Raw genomic sequence first — 21,289 nt, 5'->3', positions numbered from 1 at the left:
CAAAGACAAAAAAGAAACAGCAATTTTAGCTCCAAAGTAGTATTCTTGAAATCTACATGGAAAAAAATACTTTAATTTATTGAATTAGGTAAATGCAATTCTTTCCTATATTTTCAAAGGGATAAAAGCAAAGAGTTTAAAAACATTCAACAGTATAGACTGTAAAAACCTAGGATTTTTTATTGCTCATAGCAGCATAATAAGCTAGTCTATTTTTATTATAAACCACTTTTAAAATATTTTAAGAAAAAATATACAATAATTACAAAGTTATAATGCTATTACTTTCCAAGAAAAAGTTATTTTTTCCTCTAAGTTATATCAGACATACCTCATGCACAGTGTCAACTATACATACCACTTTCCTTTCAGGAACATTTCTTCTAGTACCAAAGTTGAACCTGAGCTAAACCATACTGAAAAGCCTAATAGTATAACACATTTTCTTTGCAGGAAGGCAAAAGACAACAGAATGTCCTTTTTGATGTCATTTTCCCTTCTCTTCACCACAGCAAAAGGCCAAAGTACAAGTGAGCATTCCTAATGAGCTTGTTATGCTTCCCACGAGCTAATTCAGTGGGGAATACATTTTCCTTTAGCATAAATAATCCTTTGTCCGCAACAAAGATCCACTTCTCGGAAGTAAGAAGCTTCCGAGACCATTTTTTAAAAATGCAGCAAAGAAGCTGCTCCTATTAAAATGGAGTTCCACATAATCAGACAAGAGCTTTAACAGTTGGAGCTGCCAGCCCAAAACAAAAGAAAGCCTAAATTATAAGTCGTGTGCAAATCAAGAACAGTGACACATTCACAAAGAAGCTATCACAAGAATGTTTAGTCGTTGCACTTTTTATGGAAAATTCAACAAAATTAGTTTTATGAAAGAAATAAAGAATTTATGTACAATATTTGGTCACTTGAACTTTAGCAAGAGTCTTCACATACATTTTTAAAATCATTCTTCTTGCATAACAGAAAAAACTACTTTTAAGATTGCAAAAATATAACCATCTGGATTAACTTTAAAAAAGAAATTCTTTAATAAAATAGTATGCAGATAAGTTATTCTGTATCTTCATACATGAAAAGCTATAATATACATGAACATGTGCTTTTCATTGATGAGATTTTATCAATCATCAATTACGTAATGAGTACTCACTATGTAACAGATACTAAGAGCCAGTCTTTGGTATTTTCTAGTCATTCACTATCATCTTTCCAAGATATTTTTGTGTCTCAGGCATTTATTCCCAAGAGTAGCTTTTTAGCCCCAGTCCTCAATATGTATCACAATCACAATTCTTGCTTCTCCTTCATTTTATTACCTATTTTCCTCTTTTCTATCATTCCCTAAAAATCTCTATTTGTTTCATATAAATCAGTTACACTGAACCAGTAACATTTCATTTTGCATCTTAATTAGCAACATATTGTCCTTATTTTTTGTTTTTGTCTGTCTTTTTGAAGTAGTCTATTTCAGTTCTTTGCCAACTTGAGGAAGTCTTTTCCCTTAGATTTGGCGAGAGTGAGGGAAAACCTCTCATGTAACCAAGTCTAAACTACACTCTAAACCTGTTGGGAATCTTTCACAAGACACTCTTATGCATAGATCATACAAAGTTAGGAATACTATACTTAACTTTTAAAATCCGAGGAAAATGTTGGAAACACAGAATGTGCTCATCCACCTGAAATTTGACCAGAATTTGAGCCCAACCCACTCATCTTTAAGAATTTTTAAAAAGTCATGAGGTACTCAAGATTATTTGCATTAAGGCTCTTCATTCTAATTTGACTTCAGATCATAATGGGATTAAGAACACCAACTACTGAACCGATCCTTTGTCCCAAAGATACAGGCTCTGAAACTTACACATTTTCAATCCTTTCTCACGTTATACAGTATGATGGGGAGAATTCAAAATGTCATGGCTCCATCTGTTACAAATCTGAAGTCAACCAGGAAGAGTAGCAAACAAACAAAAAAAAAAGCAAAGAAATAAGGTAAGTTTCTTCGGGAAAAAGAATAACATTAATTGCCATTATGCCACACATCCATTCAGCACTCAGCCACCAGATTATCGCCAAGATACCCAAGCTGCAAGGATAGGATCAAGTTGAGATTGCGGTTACTACTGAGGAAGAGAGAGGAAAATGACCCTGGGGAGGAATGCACAAGGGCCTTTCAACTGTACCAGTAAGATTTTATTTCAAGATAAGTGGTAAGAACAAAGGTGTTATTATACTAGTCTGTACGCCTTTCTGTATGTCAAAATATTTCATCCTTTTTTAATGCTTCATTTAGAAAAATAGTTGAAGAATACATCCTTTCTGATTTACTCAGAAAAAAAAGTTTCTTCACTTTAAAATTTTGAGTTAAATGTTTCCTAGCTGCCTAATAAAGAAAATAGAAATACTATATCTATACCAATCATATTTCATGTATTTCTTAATGTATACTAAAATAACTCACCATAAAGACAGCAATGGGGTAGTAGAAGGTATTGAACACATCTGATTTGAATTCCACCTCCAGAAAATACTGGCTATATGACTTTGGAGTAGTTAATTTCTCTGAGTTCTGATCTGTAAAATGAGATATGACCATTTCCTTCTTATGGCTGCTGTAAAAATTAAATGAGACGATATGTATAAAGTACCAGATACATAGATAGCACTTAACAAATTAATTATGAATATGGTGATGAGACATAATTGTAGTTCATGTGATATAATTTATCTAATTAAAAAGATAAGAAAACAAAGCTAGTAATACTCAGATATCATTAGGCATAATTTGGAAAGCTTCTTTTACTAACACAAAAATAAATATAGTTATAAATGAGAGTAAAAGCTTTAAAATACCCACATCATAATTGGCAGGACACTCAGATAAAAATGTGTGATTGACAACTCACTTTGCTAGAATAAATATTTAGGAATTTATTTAACATAGACCCTTCATTCCCTCCAACCTGTCTCCTCAATGTCCTCTCTAAAAGTTATACTTATTTCTGGGGCTATTTAACTGTTTGCGCTGTAATCTTTTTTCATGTGGTATACACTTATTTATTCATTCACCTCCTTTACCGAACTAGACGCCATAGGCAAGAGACACAGTGATGAACATAAAAGACATGTTTCTGCCCTTATGGAGCTAATATACCAGCAGTTGAGAAGACTGAAAATAGCAAATACCTAAAAGAATACATAATTTTATTTTTTATTTTTTTATTTTTCTATAAGCTATTGGGGTACAGGTGTTATTTGGTTACATGAGTAAGTTCTTTAGTGGTGATTTGTGAGATTTTGGTGCATCCATCACCCGAGCAGTATACACTGCACCATATTTATAGTCTTCTATCCCTCACCCCCCTCCCACTCTTCCCCCCAAGTCCCCAAAGTCCATTGCATCATTCTTATGCATTTGTGTCCTCATAGCATAGCTCCCACATATCAGTGAGAACACACAATGTCTGGTTTTCCATTCCTGAGTTACTTCACTTAGAATAATAGTATTCAATCTCATCCAGGTCACTGCAAATGCTGTTCATTCCTTTTTACAGCTGCATAATATTCCATCATATATGTATTATATTTATATGGGGGGGAGCACACGCACAGTTTCTGTACTCATTTATTCATGGGTATTTGGGTTGTTTCCATGATTTTGCAATTGTGAATCATGGTGCTATAAACATGCATGTGCAAGTATCTTTTTCGAATGACTTCTTTTCCTCTGGGTAGATACCCAGTAGTGGGATTGCTGGATCAAAAGGTAGTTCTACTTTTAGTTCTTTAAGGAATCTCCACACTGTTTTCCATAGCATCTGTACTAGTTTACATTTCCACCAGCAGTGTAGAAGTGTTCCTTGTTCACCGCATCCATGCCAACATCTATTGTTTTTTGATTTTTTGATTATGGCCATTCTTGCAGGAGTGAGGTGGTATCGCATTGTGGTTTTCATTTGCATTTACCTGATCATTAGTGATGTTGAGCATTTTTTCTTATCTTTATTGGCCATTTGTATATCTTCTTTTGAGAATTGTCTATTCATGTCCTTAGCCCAGTTTTTGATGAGATTGTTTGGGTTTTTCTTACTGACTTGTTTGAGTTTGTTGTAGATTCTGGATATTAGTCCTTTGTCAGATGTATAGCTTATGAAAATTTTCTCTCACTCTGTGGGTTGTCTGTTTACTCTGCTGACTGTTCCTTTTGACATACAAACTAAAAGCTCCTTAGTTTAATTAGGTTCCAGCTATTTATCTTTGTTTTATTGCATTTGCTTTTGGGTTCTTGGTCATTAAATCCTTGCCTAAGCCCATGTCTAGAAGAGTTTTCCCAATGTTATATTCTAGAATTGTTATAGTTTCAGGTCTTAGGTTTAAATCCTTAATCCATCTTGAGTTGATTTTTGTCTAAGGTGAGAGATGAGGATCCTACATGTGGCTAGCCAATTATCCCAGCACCATTTGTTGAAAAGTGTGTCCTTTCCCCCACTTTGTTTTTGTTTGCTTTGTCAAAGATCGTATGGCTCTAAGTATTTGGGTTTATTTCTGGGTTCTCTATTCTGTTCCATTTCCTATGTGCCTATTTTTGTAGCTGTACCATGCTGTTTTGGTGACTATGGCCTTACAGTATAGTTTGAAATCAGGTAGTGTGATGCCTCCAGATTTGTTCTTTTTTGCTTAGTCTTGCTTTGGCTATGTGGGCTCTTTTTTGGTTCCATATGAATTTTAGAATTGTTTTTTCTAATTCTGTGAAGAATGATGGTGGTATTTCGATGGGGATTGTGTTGAGTTTATAGATTGCTTTTGGCAGTATGGTCATTTTCACAATATTGATTCCACCCATCCATGAGCATGGGATGTATTTCCATTTGTTCGTGTTGTCTATGATTTGTTTCAGCAGTGTTTTGTAGTTTTCCTTGTAGAGGTCTCTGACTCCTTGGTTAGGTATATTCGTTTTTTTTTTTTTTTTTTTTTTTTTGCAGCTATTATAAAAGGGGTTGAGTTCTTGATTTGATTCTCTGTTTGGTTGCTGTTGGTGTTGGTGTATAGAGAAGCTACTGATTTGTGTACACTAAGCTTGTATCCAGAAACCTTGCTGAATTCTTTTATTGTTGCTGGAAGTCAGGGACCCCAAACAGAGGGACTGGCTGGAGCCACAGCAGAGGAACATAAATTGTGAAGATTTCATATTAATATGGACATTTATCAGTTCTCAAATAATACTTTTATAATTCCTTATGCCTGTCTTTACTTTATGAAGATAATCCTGTTATCTTCATAAGCTGAAGATTTACATCACCTCAGGACTACTGTGATAATTGTGTTAACTGTACAAATTGATTGTAAAATGTGTTTTTGAACAATATGAAATTAGTGCACCTTGAAAAGAACAGAATAACAGCAATTTTTATGGAACAAGGGAAGACAACCATAAGGTCTGACTGCCTGTGGGGTCAGGCAAAAAGAGCCATATTTTTCTTCTTGCAGAGAGCCTATAAATGGATGTGCAAGTAGGAAAGATATCGCTGAATTATTTTCCTAGCAAGGAATATTAATATTAATACCCTGGGAAAGAAATGCATTCCTGGGGGGAGGTCTATAAATGGCTGCTCTGGGAATGTCTGTCTTATGTGGTTGAGATAAGGACTGAGATATGTCCTGGTCTCCTGCAGAACCCTCAGGCTTCCTAGGGTGGGAAAAAACTCCGCCCTGGTAAATTTGTGGTCAGACCAGTTCTCTGCTCTCAAACCCTGTTTTCTGTTAAGATGTTTATCAAGACAATACGTGCACCGCTGATCATAGATAGACCCTTATTAGTAGTTCTGCTTTTTGCCCTTTGAAGCATGTGATCTTTGTACCTACTCCTTGTTCTTACACTCCCTCCCCTTTTGAAACCCTTAATAAAAACTTGCTGGTCTGAGACTCAGGCGGGCATCACGGTCCTACCCATATGTGATGTCACCCCTGGCAGCCCAACTGTAAAATTCTTCTCTTTGTACTGTCTCTCTCTATTTCTCAGCCAGCCGACACTTATGGAAAATAGAAAGAACCTAACGTTGAAATATTGGGGGCGGCTTCCCCCAATATTTTATCTGTTCTAAGAGCTTTCTGGAGGAGTCCTTAGGGTTTTCAAGGTAAACAATCATATCGTCAGCAATCAGTAACAGTTTGACTTCCTCTTTACCGATTTGCATGCCCTTTATTTATTTATTTATTTATTTATTTATTTTTGAGATGGAGTCTCGCTCTGTCACCCAGGCTGGAGTTCAGTGGCACGATCCCAGCTCACTGCAAGCTCTGCCTCCTGGGTTCACGCCATTCTCCTGCCTCAGCCTCCCAAGTAGCTGGGACTACAGGCGCCCGCCACCACGCGTGGCTAATTTTTTGTATTTTTAGTAGAAATGGGGTTTCACCATGTTAGCCAGGATGGTCTCAATCTCCTGACCCTGTGATCCACCCACCTCGGCCTCCCTAAGTGCTGGGATTACAGGCTTGAGCCACCGCATCCGGCCTGGATGCCCTTTATTTCTTTCTCTTGTCTCACTGCTCTGGGTAGGAATTCCAGTACTAGGTCAAAGAGGAATGGTCAGAGTGGGCATCCTTGTCTTGTTCCAGTTCTCAGGGGGAATGCTTTCAACTTTTCCCCATTCAGCATTACGCTGGATGTGGGTTTGTCCATAGATGGCTTTTATTATATTAAGGTATGCCCCTTGTATGCCAATTTTGCTGAGAGTTTTAATCATAAAGGATGCTGGATTTTGCCTAATGCTTTTTCTCCATCTACTGAAATGATCATGTGATTTTTGCTTTTAACTCTGTTTATGTGCTCTATCACATTTACTGACTTGCATATGTTAAACCATCCCTGCATCCCTGGTATGAAACCCACTTGATCATGGTGGTTTATCTTTTTGATATGTTGTTGGATTTGGTTAGCTAGTATTTTGTCAATTACAAAGATTTTAGCATCTATGTTCATCAAGGATATTTGTCTGTAGTTTTCTTTTTTGGTTATGTCCTTTCCTGGATTTTGGTATTAGGGTGATGCTGGCTTCATAGAATGAGTTGGGGAGGGTTCCTTCTTTCTCTATCTTGTGGAATTGTGTCAAAAGGATTGATACCAATTCTTCTTTGAATGTCTGGTAAAGTTCTGCTGTGAATCTATCTGGTCCTTGGCTTCTTTTTTGTTGGTAATTTCTTAATTACCATTTCAATCTCACTGTTTGTTACTGGTCTGTTCTTCCTGTTTTAAGCTAGGAGGATTGTATTTTTCCAGTAATGTATCCATCTCTTCTAGGTTTTCTAGTTTATGTGCATAGAGGTGTTCATAGTAGCCTTGAATGATCTTTTATATTTCAGTGTTGTCAGTTGTAACATCTCCTGTTTTGTTTCTTAGTGAGGTTATTTGGATTTTTTCTCTTCTTTTCTTCATTAATCTTGCCAATGGTCTATTAATTTTATTTATCTTTTCAAATAACCAGCTTTTTGTTTCATTTAACTTTTGTATTTTTTTGTTTCAATTTCATTTAGTTCTGCTATGATCTTGGTTATTTCCTTTCTTCTGCTGGGTTTGGGTTTGGTTTGTTCTTGTTTCTCTAGTTCCTTGAGGTGTGACCTTAGAGTATTAGTTTGTGCTCTTTCAGTCATTTTGATATACACGTTTAGGGCAATGAACTTTCCTCTTAGCAACACCTTTGCTGTATCCTAGAGGTTTTGATAGGTTGTGTCACTACTGTCGTTCAGTTCAAATAACATTTAAATTTCCATCTTGATTTCGTTTTTGACCCAGTGCTCATTCAGGAGCAGGCTATTGAGTTTCTATGTGTTTGCATAGTTTTGAAGGTTCCTTTTGGAGTTGATTTCTAGTTTTATTCCACTGTGGTCTGAGAGAGTGCTTGATATAATTTCAATTTTCTTAAATTTATTGAGGCTTGTTTTATGCCCTATTATATGGTCTATCTTGGAGAAAGTTCCATGCGCTGTCGAACAGAATGTGTATTCTGTCTGCTGTTGTTGGATGAAATGTTCTGTATATATGTGTTAAGTCCATTTGTCCCAAGGTATAGTTTAAATCCATTGTTTCTTGGTTGATTTTCTGTCTTGATGACCTGTCTAGTGCTGTCAGTGGTTTATTGAAGTCCCCCACTAGATATTATCCTAAATGCAATGGAAGCCCCTAATGAATTTTAACTAAGTGAGTAGTGACATGATCTAATTCACAGTTTTAAAGGAAATCTAAGGAAGAGAGAGAAATAGTGGAGTGAAACAGTGACGTATTTAACAGAGAAATGGGGGGAAAAGTGGATGAAGATGTAGGAAAAAGAACTAGGGGAAACAGTGAGAAAAGGAGAAACAAGTAGGGGTAGAAATGGTGAGAGCCAAAGAAACACTGTATAAGAAATGAGATGGGAGAGTAGTGTGGAAGAGGGAAGAGTCCACTGCAGTAGTTCAGTGACAAACAATGGTGACTGAGCTAGAATCTAACACTCTCCACTGGAAAGAAGGAGATGGATCTGACATATATTTGGAGTTAAGAACAAACGGATTTGACAATTGTCAGAGATGATGGGGAGGAACATAAGTGCAGAGTATCAAGAACAACTACTGTTTCAGGCTTAGGGAATTTGAGCAGAGACAGAGGCAGCATTTACTGAGATGAGGGTGATGAACAAACTGAAGCAGGACACACAGCACACATGGGTCAAGAGTGCTGTGTTGGCTGGGCGTGGTGGCTCACGCCTGTAATCTCAGCACTTTGGGAGGCCGAGGCGGGTGGATCATGAGGTCAGGAGTTCAAGAGCAGCCTGGCCAACATGGTGAAACCCCATCTCTACTAAAAATACAAAAATTAGCCAGGTGTGGTGGTGGGCACCTGTAATCCCAGCTACTTGGGAGGCTGAGGCAGGAGAATTGCTTGAACCCAGGAGGCAGAGGTTGCAGTGAGCCAAGATTGCTACACTGCACTCCAACCTGGGTGACAGAGCAAGACTCAAGACTCCATCTTGGGGGGAAGAAAAAGGAGTGCTGTGTTTTGGTTATGTTTGTTTCAGGAAACCTTTAAAAACATTCAAGTACGGCCGGGCGCGGTGGCTCATGCCTGTAATCCCAGCACTTTGGGAGGCCGAGGTGGGCAGATCACGAGGGCAGGAGATTGAGACCATCCTGGCTAACACAGTGAAACCCCATCTCTACTAAAAATACCAAACAAAATTAGCCGGGTGTGGTGGCAGGCACCTGTAGTCCCAGCTACTTGGGAGGCTCAGGCAGGAGAATGGAGTGAACCCGGGAGGCAGAGCTTGCAGTGAGCCAAGATTGCGCCACTGCACTCCAGCCTAGGCAACAGAGCAAGACTCTGTCTCAAAAAAAAAAAAAAACCATTCAAGTAGAGGCCGGGCATGGTGGCTTACGCTTGTAATCCCAGCACTTTGGGAGGCCAAGGCGGGCGGATCACGAGGTCAAGAAATCAAGACCATCCTGGGCAACATGATGAAACCCTGTCTCTACTAAAAATACAAAATTTAGCTGGGCGTGGCAGTGGCACCCATAGTCCCAGCTACTCGGGAGGCTGAGGGAGAAGAATTGCTTGAACCTGGGAGGTGGAGGTTGCAGTGAACCTAGATTGTACCACTGCACTGCAGCCTGAGTGACAGAATGATCTCTGTCTCAAAAAAAAAAAAGACATTCAAGTAGGAATGTCAGGTAGGCAGTTGGAAATATGAATCTAGAACTAAGAAAAAAATTGAGGAGGAGATAAAAATTGTCATCAAATACTTGGGAGTTAAAGCCATTGGAAAGAATGAAATCATCTGAGGGAAATGGAGAAAGAAGTGACAAGGGTCTAAGAACAAGACCTGTGAAAATCCAACATTTACACTTCAAAGGAGTCAGCAAAGGAGACAGAGAAGAAACAGTTGGAGAGTTGCTTCATGATCTTAACTAATCTAGGCTTGTAACATTTTTGATTCATCTCTTTCTAGTAGCCGTTCCTGATTGGCCTGAATTAATTCTGATTATATCTTCAGCCCTTGTATTCACATTTCTCCCTATTACTTGCCTGTATGGTGCCTTTTACTATTTTGAGCTATTCCTGTACACTGCTTAGCCAAGCATAAGTTTTCCTGGATTGCTACTGGAAATAGTGTTGATAGAAGTATTCAAGCCTGGAGTTTAGGAAAACAGTTTTTGTAGGAGAAATGTGAAAACCCCTAGGAAAAACTGATTGTCTCCCTTCTCCACAATGTTTCTGCTATAGATGAAATGTGACAGTAAAGTTTAGAAGCAGCCACATAATGAATGGCATCTGCCGGGGGACCTTTTTTGATATCATTTATTATTTCTTAATATTATTTACGTGACCTGAATTGATACATAATTTTGCCTCTCACCCAACATGTTCCAGGTAAAATATGCACAGTGATTACGGTCAAGGTACTTGCAGGTCAAGTGAGCTGCCTGATATACCAGAGGAATTACTAGGAAAAAAAATGACGGCCGGGCGCAGTGGCTCATGCCTGTAATCCCAGCACTTTGAGAGGCCAAGGCAGGTGGATCATGAGATCAGGAGATCAAGACCATCCTGGCTAACACAGTGAAGCCCCGTCTGTACTAAAAATACAAAAGAATTAGTCAGCACGGTGGCACACGCCTGTAGTCCCAGCTACTAGGGAGGCTGAGACAGGAGAATCGCTTGAACCCGGGAGGCAGAGGTTGCAGTGAGCCAAGGTCACACCACTGCACCCCAGCCTGGGTGACAGAGTGAGACTCTGTTTCAAAAAGGAAGGAAAGAGAAAGAAAAGAAAAGAAAAGAAAAGAAAAGAAAAGAAAAGACAAGACAAGACAAGACAAGACAAGACAAGACAAGACAAGACTAAGGTTGCTGTGTAGGTAGAGGTTCCAAGTTAACAGGACAACAGCTCTGCCAAGGGGCAAGAATTCTGATAAATGAGCTACTCAGGAGTTCATATGACTGCCCCAGCGGACATAAACATTTTTACATCTTAAATAAACTCCATGATGGCTCTCAAAGTTGTCTAAATCCTAATCCTCAGAACCTGTGAATATGTGACCTTACAAAGCAAATGGGACCTTACAAAGCAAATGGGACCTTTCAGATTAATTAAGGATCTTGAGGTGGGAGATTTTCCTAGTGGACCCAATGCAGTCCCAGGAGTTTCTGTAAGAGGGATGCAGAGCTGCTCTGCTTATGGAGTAGCCATTCTTTATTCCTTTACTTTCTTAATAAATTTTCTTTTGCTTTACTCTATGGACTTGTCCCGAATTCTTTCTTGCATGAGATCCAAGAACCCTCTCTTGGGGGTAAAGAAAAACAAGAGGGATGCAGAAAGGTCAGAGTCACTGAAGGTGATGTGAGGACAGCTGCAAAGAGACAGGAGGAGAAGTCATGATGGAAGAGCGTCAAAGGGAGATCTGAGGTGCTACGCTGCAGGCTGTGAAGATGGAGGAGGGAGCCAAGGAATATGCAGGTGTCAGTGGAAACTGGGAAAGGAAAAGAACTCTCCCTTGGAGGCTGCAAACACAGCACAACCCTGTCAGCACCTTTTAGCACTGAAAGACCCTGAGTTCTGACTGCTAAACTGTAAGATAATGAATTTGTGTCATCTTAAACCACTAAACTTGTGGTAATTTGTTATAGCCGTAACTAGAAGCTAATAGACATCTGGGTTTTTTCGTCATTCTGGTCTTTATTTTTGGACATGTAGCATGTTTTAACAAATCAGTTTGTCATGGGCAACGTTTTGAAACATCAAAAGAAATAAATTTTTCATAAATTCCTCATCACTGTAAATTAACTTTCAAATCAATGTAAGTAGCAGGGTAGAACAATGTGTTTCCAAATACTGACCAGTGCAACACTGACAGTTACAATTAAGGTATCTGCCAGGCCTCTGAGCCCAAGCTAAGCCATCATGTATCCCCTGTGACCTGCACGTATACATCCAGATGGCCTGAGGCAACTGAAGAACCACAAAAGAAGTGAAAATAGCCAGTTCCTGGCTTAACTGATGACATTCCACCAATGTGATTTGTGCCTGCCCCACCCTAATTTATCAATTGACCTTGTGACATTCCTTCTCCTGGACAATGAGTCTCAGAAGTTCCCCACCAAGCACCTTGTAACCCCGGCCCCCGCCCCGCAAGGGAAAAACCACCTTTGACTGTAATTTTCCGCTACCTACCCAAATCCTATAAAACTGCCCCACCCTTATCTCCCTTTGCTGACTCCTTTTTCAGACTCAGTCTGCCTGCATCCAGGTGATTGAAAAGCTTTATTGCTCACACAAAGCCTGTTTGGTGGTCTCTTCACATGGGCACACGTGACAGTATCTAGGAAAGTTGAAAATTAAGATTTATGTAAAACAAATTTACTTCCACTTGTTTCTTTAAAAAAAAAAAAGAAAAATATTTTAATTTGCAAGTTATATATTTTACATGCAAAGGCAACTAACTTTAAATCTCATTTCCATCTCAAATAAATAACAATTTAAGAATTAAATGACAATTTTTAAAAATTAAGGAAAAAATCGTAGTGTGCCTTTAAAACCTGTTGAGTAAAATAAATAAAATCCAAATGTTATAGTTTCTCACTTTACCATGAATATTGGCAGTGGTTATTTCATGTTTATATGTGAGTTCCTATGCATAAAAATCTCAGTAAGAATGAATGGTTTAGATCAGTCCATTTTTCTCCAGCAAAAGAACTCCTTAACTTCTAGATATTAAAAATTGGACTCTTGCTTTTGCATTTTAGTGCAAACAAAACACAAATATATTTCTTTTTATATCAGTACAACCAGTTAATAGACATGTTACTTTTTAAAAAGTAGTAAGTTTTGGGAATTTTGTCATTTTTTTAAAATCCTATACAGAATCACAATACTGACAGAATCTATCTAGTGCACCAACCACAAGTGCCTCCTTGTTTTGATTTCACAGTCCTTTTCTCACAAAAACCTTAAAAGTTCAAAGAATAATACACACCATGTGGATAATTTGGGGTTAAAAAATCCATGGCTCTGGGCAACAACAATTACAGTTAATAACATCCACCCACAAAGACTGTGTTCTTAAAACTTTCGGACTTGGTTTGCTATAAATAAAACATTCTGAAATAAAGCCTTTTGCACACTGACAATACTTATCAAACATCAGCGAGGCCACAGCAAAGGAGAGTGACTTACATTAAAAGGACAGGATAGCAGCTGGCTTTGGGATGGCACACCTCATACATTCTGCTCAGAAAACATGAAGGCTTTTACAGAAAACTTAATTATGGAGGGTTTCTCTGCACTATCAAGAGTGATATCAGTCCCTAGTATTTAAAAAGCAAAAAATATCTTCATCAACACAACTGAAGATGAAGGCTCTACCTAGGAGAATGCATAGAACAGGATCAAAGAAGTACTAGTAGTATGTCGGTGATTTTTTTCCTGGCATTAACTGGCATGAGCATTTTTGGCATGTTGGCTATTTATATCAACCATGACTATGATGAAATAAGCCATTTGAATGATAAAGAGTGAATGCGTTTCTGGTCCTTAACAGTAGGAAGCATCTAGTTCAACATTCCACATATAGCAGGTGCTCAAAATGTGCTGGTAACTGATGGACTATCTTACTCAAGGAACCTGTTAATTATATGTTAACACCTACTGAATGAACCTAATAAATGTTTAAAGGCATGACTTAGATTTCTAATAAATGTATATAAACATGACTTAAAATAGTTCATATAGTTGTTATACTTCCCTAAAGAAAACTTGTAAACATCTAGTGAGTGTCTAACTAATGGTCTAACATTAAAACATTAAACATTAAAACATTAAACATTTAAACATTAAATATTAAAACATAAACATTAAAATATTTTAATGTCTAACATTAAAAACTGGCCAAAAAAATGCCCAGAAAACATTTGGCCCTTCAGCGCCCAAAGCTCTCAAAATATAATGTTAAAACATCTCTGCTACAGGGATTTCAGTAGTCTGAAAAACTTCATACCTGAATGGTTTAAATGTTCTCTTCTAAATTTTAAATAAGTGCAAGGTTTCTACACTCAGGAATTGCCTAAGTTTTTATCTTTCCTCAAAAGAAAACATTGAATGATACAGAAGTAGCATAACTTACTAAATTAACTTATAAAAAAACTAATAAAAAACAAAAGCCCCCAAAAAGCAAGGTTATTTTCCATAGTCTTAATACAACTATTACAAATTGTTTAAAATCTTACAATGTAGGCTCTCTTCTTCCTGGTTTTAGATATCTTAATATTCTCACCCCCTTTTACTGTGAGAACATATATGAGTCCAGGCACCCCTTGGCCCAGTGGCATCTATTCCAGTATCAATGATAGAATCTGGAGTCATCCATCTCAAGAAAATGAGGAAGAGGAAGTTGAAAACAGACAACAAAGCAAAGATGTAGCCTGTTACTGGTCCACAGTGAGAAATAAGTCTGTCCAGTTGTTTGTCCATTGGCAACACAGATTCCACCGATACTCGGTCATACACTTTTTCAGTTCTCGCCACAACATTCCTCCAGGTGTAGAAAGTCTTTACTATGTTATGGATATTTTCTGGAGCCAGCAATGCCCCTGACTTCAGTTGGAAAATAGCTTTTTCCAATCCCTCACACAAAGATTTTACTGAAGTTTCTCATAAAATAGTAAGATTTTCTGGAAGCACCTCAGGAATTCCACCAACCCTGGTACTTACAAGCTGTAAACCACAGCTGGCTGCCTCCACAATTGCCATGCAGAATGCTTCAGTAAGGGAGGTATTAAGAAAAATACGTCCTTGAACTAAGACACTCCTAATATTCTTGTGTTGTAAAGCTCCCAAAAGATGCACCCTGTCGTGCAACCGGTATCTTTCCGGAACTTCTTGCAAAATGATTCTCTTTGGTCCCTCTCCTCCAATTATGAAATTTAAATCTGAATATTTCTGACAAGAGTTTGGGTATAATACCACTAAGCAAATTGGTTCCTTTTCTGTAAACAAGTCTGCTGACAACAACAGTTACACTATCATGCCTTCTAAATGGGTCTGGAGTGAAGTCAGTGGGATCTACAGCATTAGAAATGACAGACACTATTTCAGGAATCAGTGCTGCTCGTAGTATGGTATTTTCCTTACTAGTATAAGAAATGCAAATGATATGGCTTGTGTCACAAACAGACACAGTTAGAAGTTTGTTTGTAAGCACTGAACGGACTTAGCAAATCCAGAAAGGGAATGGTCTGTTAAGACTGTTTGAAGCCCCATTGTCTTGGCATGGAAGAGAACATCATGGGCCATGGCAGAAAATGAACTATGTGAATGGATTATTGTGACTGTCTCCTGAACAAATATGTACTTGAGCAATGGCAGACTGTGAAAGAGGGTCCTAGCCATAGACTGGTTATACATGACTTTCAGAGGCAAGTAATAGACTTTGAGGTCATTAGTGAGGTAATGGATGCCTTTTCGATTTCCATAAGCACGGATGACACTCTCCAATCAGGCACTGAGGCAGCTGGTAAATGTGGCTTTCCACACCTCCCATATTTGGGTAGAAAAAGTCAGATGCCATACATACATTGTGGGTACGGGTTCTATGCGTGTAAAGACTTCCAGGGCTAACCCGAGAGAGTGTAGCTGAGGGAGGCTGGCCATGCCCACCTTCTCCTTTATACACCACGCTGAGATGGTTTAGGCATCAGTTCTTAGAGCAACCCAGTTAAGAGATGTGTCCTCTATTACCAGCGAGTTCCATGGCCACCTGTGTCTGGACCTACCGCGGCTGCCGCCAATACACATCTTACGTGAAGAAAGGAAGATTTGCCAAGACGTTTGACCTAGAGAAAGTAATATGTATCCAAAATATGATATACAATTAGAAGATGCAGCAAACCTAATCTGTTGAAATAATGAAGAAAGGAGCACCAGCTATATAAAGCATGCAAAAGAAGAAAAAAACTGATAGGTTAAACCTACTGCAAGTGCTATGTATTTACTATCATCCTCCTCCTCATCAAATGGTCCTGCCTTTGTACATCTATCATTCATCCATCCATTCATTCATTTATATGTTTACCGAGGCTGCCTGTGTTTACCATCTCAGGCGAACACCATTAAAATTCACTAAGTTACCAGGACATTCTTAATTCCCTCCTCTCTCACACCTCTACCTGCCCCATCTTTCCTCAGCCAGAACAGCGACCATATCTTGCTGCTTCTACCTCTAAATTTTCTCAATACCTACAGCCACTCCTCTAGTTCAAGCCACCGTCATCTTTCTCCAGGTTTACTGAAACAGTCACCTTTTATCCAGCCTTGCAACCCTGTTCTTCATGAACCACAGCCAGAATGATTTTTCACAACTCTGATCCAAGGACATTTTACTACTACCCTGCTAAAACCCTTAATGGTTGTCCAGTGTTTTCAGGATAAAGCCCAAACTCCTTAACCAAGCTAACAAAGGTTTGTAGGATCCCCACCAGCCCTGTCTCTTGACTCTTACACGTCAGCCTTAGTGAACTTGTTAAAGATCCTTCTGAGTGCCATGCTTTCACCTCTAGGTCTTCGCACTTGCTGATCCAGCTATGCTCTTCTTGCACCTCTTTTCCAGACTCACCCCTACCTGTCCAGATTCTATTCCTCCAAAGTCTTCCCTGAATCATCTCCCAATTTAGGGATATAGCAATATTACATGCTTCTATTTTGCTGCACTCTATACTTTTAAAAATAAGATCCTTAAGGTGGTTAACAGTCTTCATTTCTTCTATGTCACTATAGAAATCAGAGTTAAAATTAGTACTAGAATTACTCCTAAATGCAACAGATGCTTCTGTTGCAGATAAAAGAGTTTTAAGAGAAAAATAAAATTTTTACAGTTTAATAAAACATTACATGTTATTTGAAAAATATAGAGACTTTGTTGAGAATCTTTTTTTATTTTAAATTTTCCTTTTGAAATGTTTGGCAGAGATCCAACCTGAATAACTTAATTTTATATTAGATATAATTTTTAGTTTGTCAAAAATTTTGTGGTATACAATTTTTTTAATGAACTTAAGATCAGTTTGCCTTTACACATGATAGATTAAAAGAATGTATGGAACATACATAAACACTAACATAAAAAATATAAGAACAATATCTAACTATCCATGAACAGGGAACTGCTCAAGTAACTACTGGGACATTCATACAGTAGACTCATTTAACCACTTCAAAGAATAACATAGAGCTATATGCACTGATATGAAAAGATGTCTATTTTGTTATGTGAACAAAAGCAACCTGTAGAACAGTATATGTAATGTTACTGGGATCACAGTGCTTTTCTAAATTCTGTGTGTGTGTAACAAAGAAGACATGCTGAACATAAAACATTTTTTTCAACAGCTAACTATCTATATAAAGTGAGCCCTTCACCATAGCTAATATTATACTTTCTTAGAGAAAGGTTTACGTTGTATGACAGTAAGCAGAAGTCTCTATGAGTCACCACTTCAGCAATATCCAGCACATGACTGATGGTCATAATACTATAAATTCTAGGATGCTTACAGAGGCAAAGATGACATTACATTTAGTAAGCTGCTGCATTTTATTACATTCTAGTTCTTTGCAAATTTGTAACAAGCTTATGAAATACATGGTGGCTTTCTGTTAACCAAAATACCCTACCTACTCTGTAACAATGTAATCAAATGAAAACACTTTCTAGTTTTTAAGAGAAACACTAAAGAAATACAGTTATAATTATGGTCTGTATCTCATAAACATTACTTCTGAAGCATTTCTCTATGACAACTAAACTCTAATTAAAAATTAAGAAACTCAGTGTGAGACAAATTGGCCAACAGACTCAAGTTTCCTATTCTCTCAGATTCTATGTCCATTGCATGACTCATTAGATATGTAAAGGTATATCTAATATCATTCTATGTCCATTGTATGACTCATTAGATATGTAGTGGTATATCTAATATCAAAGTATGAAAAGCAACAATAAGAAGTAAAATACACACACGTTGCTGTGAGAAAGTAAAACATAAGAATACAAATTAAGTTTAATCTCTTACTTTCCTCATCAACAGCAAGCTCTTTAGTAATCTATCCAAATAACTGAACCTTTCCTATTATCTCCAAACTTAAATTGATAGGAAAAAAAAAAGGAAGAGTAGCTTAGTAAAAACATAGTGAACAAACGAAAAATAAATGAGAAAATATAAATGAGGAGATACTACTTTTGAAATAACCAATTCTCCAAACATCATTTCTATTTATCAAAATATAAATTAGGAACATCATTTCTGAAGTGGCCATTCTCCAAACATGAAAACTCCAAAATATCATTGGTTTTTTACTAATAGCATGCATTTTGTTGACACTATCCTTTTGTCACACATTTTGATTTATCATCACAAGTTATTTCTCATTATTTTAAAATTCATAATGTATTCAAAATAAACCCATACCCACGGCAGAAATTAATCTGGGTCACACTGACAATCCAGTGCAGGAAAGTTACTTAATGTTAGGAATATAAAGATGTGTAACACAGAAAAAAGCCTGCACTGAATTCCAGGTGAACCCTAGTAAGTGATTTCCCTTCTTTGAGCTTCAGTTTTGTCCGCTATAAAACAGAGATAACGGCCAGGCGCGGTGACTCACGCCTGTAATCCCAGAGCTTAGGGAGGCCGAGTCGGGCGGAACACGACGTCAAGAGATCGAGAGCACCCTGGCCAACATGGTGAAACCCCGTGTCTACCAAAATACAAAAATTAGCTGGGAGTAGTGGCACACGCCTGGAGTCCAACTACTCGGGAGGCTGAGGCAGGAGAATCGCTTGAACCCGGGAGGCAGAGGCAGTGAGCCGGGATCGTGCCACCGCACTCCAGCCTGGGCGATAGAGCGAGACTCTGTCTCAAAAAAAAAATAAAATAAAATAAAGAGAGATAACATGAACTACATTTCAGGATTACTAAGAGGTTTAACAATAATATAAGTAAAGAAAACAATACCTGGTATATAATGATGTGTTTGATAAATAGTAATGCACGTGTTTATGGTGTGTCAGATACTGTTTTAAATGCTTTACATGTATAATTTAGTCAATGAACAATAATTATCCCTATCTCTGGTATTGCCTTCACCTTCTACCTCTCCCCACCCTTTGGGGACAGCTCAAAACTTTTTGTGCAAGTTAAACAGCAGAGAAATAATAATAGCTATGTATCAGGCACTGTGCTAAATTAGTTACGTGGAATTTCATTTAATCTTTACAACAATCCTCTCAATAAAGTAGGAACTATTATTAACCTTCTTTCACAGACTAGGAAATTTAGGCTTACAAGGATTAAATAATGTGTCTAAAGTCAGATATCCAATGAAGTCTGATTTCAGAGTCCCCATTCTTAGCAACTCTGTCACGCTAAAAAAAAAAAAAAATTACTACTTCTAATTCAATAATGTCAGATAGCAAACACCTACTGTTCAATGACAGTTGGTTTCTAATGAGATTTTGAAACAGATGAGTCAGACAACAGGTATCAGGCTCTACACCAGATCACTAGAGTTTCCACTTGTCATTTGAAACAATTCCAATCTGTTCCCAAAGGGAATCTGAGGTGGTGAGAATTTCAATTTCTAATCATTTAAGTTCCAAGACAGGTGATCAGATAGCAATTCACAAAGCGGTTTTGTTGTTGTTGTTGTTGTTGTTTGTTTGTTTTTTGCTCTCCACACAAGCTAAGCAAAACCCAGGCTCTGACCTAAAATCATCTCTTAGTAATGCCTGGGAATCAGCTATTCCACCATGCCATGCCACAAAGCACTCTAAATTTACAACATTCAATCCCTCGGTGTGAAAAGATTAGGAAAGGAACCAGGGGTGACTGCATAGAGGAGCACGCCCTCCAAAACTTTCCTCTGACTTCCAAGGCACTCTACAAGCCTTCCCTTTCTTTTCCCAGCCTCTCCCCGGGCAGTCCTCCAAACTGAGGGCTGTGGGCGGAAGGCATCGCGCAGGGTCTCCAGCTCTATTCCCCAGTTCCGCACATGTGGGCGTTCTAGACCCTGCATGGACTGGGAGAAAAAACAGGAAAGAGCCTATAAACCTTGCTAGAGGGCAAGAATAACTGTCTGTCTCTCTCTTTGCAAGGCCAGAGACTTCATCAATTCTTTCTGAGGATGATGAGCAGAAAAAAAGGGACCCTCTAAGTGCTAGGCGCTTAGGGATGAGGGTGCCCCTGGAGACCCTACAGTAGCTTCGGGCTCTGATACCGCTCTGGATTTAAAGCAGGGCGGGAAGCGGCTGGATCCCTCCTCCCCAGCTGAGCTCGCCCACACCAGCAGCCCCAACCGCCCCGCACACCTGTCGCCCCTCTCTCCGCACTTGGGTGGACAGGTGAAGGCAGGCGCAACGTCACCTTGACGGCCCCAGGGGCCAATCAGAGCACGCGACTGCGGCAGCCAGACAATCGCAGAGCGTCCTGGCTCCCGCAGTTCGGGGACCCAACAAACCTCCACTTCGGGGCCTCTGAGCGCTGGGGGCTCCTGAAGCCCTCAGGCTGAGGCGCGGAGGCCCCGAGATAGCGAGTAAAAGTTCGCCAGGAAAAGAGAAGGCAAACAGGGAAGTACTCACCAGGCGCAGGAGGGTCACTTCTCCCAGCGGGGCGACAACTCGGCTCAATCTGTGCGGGGCCGACGCGCCCCTGACCAACCGCCGCCGCCGCCGCCCGGGCCTCAGGGTCAGTAGCCGCTCGCCGCCGCCTGTTTCGAAGGGACCAATCATAAGGCGGGGGCGTGGTCTGAGGCCCCGCCCCCAGGCTGCCGGGAAGCACGCGACCCGTGAGCGCTCGCCTGTCAGAGCGTCCAGCGCTGCGCCTCTGGGCGTCTCGGAGCTTCGGTGGCCAAGTCCCTCTGTTCACTGAAAGGCGAAGTGGTTCAGTCAGTGCAGGTCCTCCGATCTGGCCCTTCAGCGACAGCCAGTTCGAAAGCCACAGCCCGTCCTGTTGTTCCCAGAGGCCTGAGAGGTGAATGAACCTCGCCTGTAAAAATTGCTTCTGAGCGTCCTGGAATGTTGCGGTGCAGCTGAAGGCGCTTCCCTGAGTTTTATCCTGGTCTGTTAAGAGCCGCTCCCAATCCCACATCCACTCGGGAGCTGGCTGACCTGAGGGCGCCATGGTTTCCAGAGACACAGCCTGGAACCCAGCAGGAATGGGGTCCTCAGCAGAAATCTTTCAGAGAGAGGCCCCTCTTCTCAG

General features: G+C 39.3%; 1 protein-coding gene and 1 pseudogene across 3 annotated transcripts in view; both read right to left on the bottom strand.

Annotated features, from left to right (window-relative positions):
* Window positions 1-20,769, bottom strand: part of GAS2L3 (growth arrest specific 2 like 3) — a 54,731-nt gene extending 33,962 nt beyond the window's left edge. Inside the window, exons 1-2 of one of the 3 annotated variants that reach the window (XM_012509866.2) lie at window positions 20,668-20,769; window positions 2,477-2,589 (exon numbers count right to left, since the gene is read on the bottom strand). The gene's annotated coding sequence lies outside the window, so the exon portion shown is untranslated. Of the gene's footprint in view, window positions 1-1,876; window positions 1,953-2,476; window positions 2,590-20,667 lie in introns of all 3 variants that reach the window. The other 2 variants (XM_030821264.1, XM_003269907.4) reach the window with 2 other exon arrangements.
* On the bottom strand, window positions 14,252-15,830 carry LOC101177651 (annotated as a pseudogene).
* Window positions 20,770-21,289: the final 520 nt, after the last annotated feature.

Source organism: Nomascus leucogenys, chromosome 10, assembly GCF_006542625.1.
Source record: "Nomascus leucogenys isolate Asia chromosome 10, Asia_NLE_v1, whole genome shotgun sequence".
NCBI lineage: Eukaryota > Metazoa > Chordata > Mammalia > Primates > Hylobatidae > Nomascus > Nomascus leucogenys.
The sequence above is the reverse complement of the archived record's forward strand: the minus strand, read 5'-3'. Positions and strand labels throughout refer to the sequence as shown.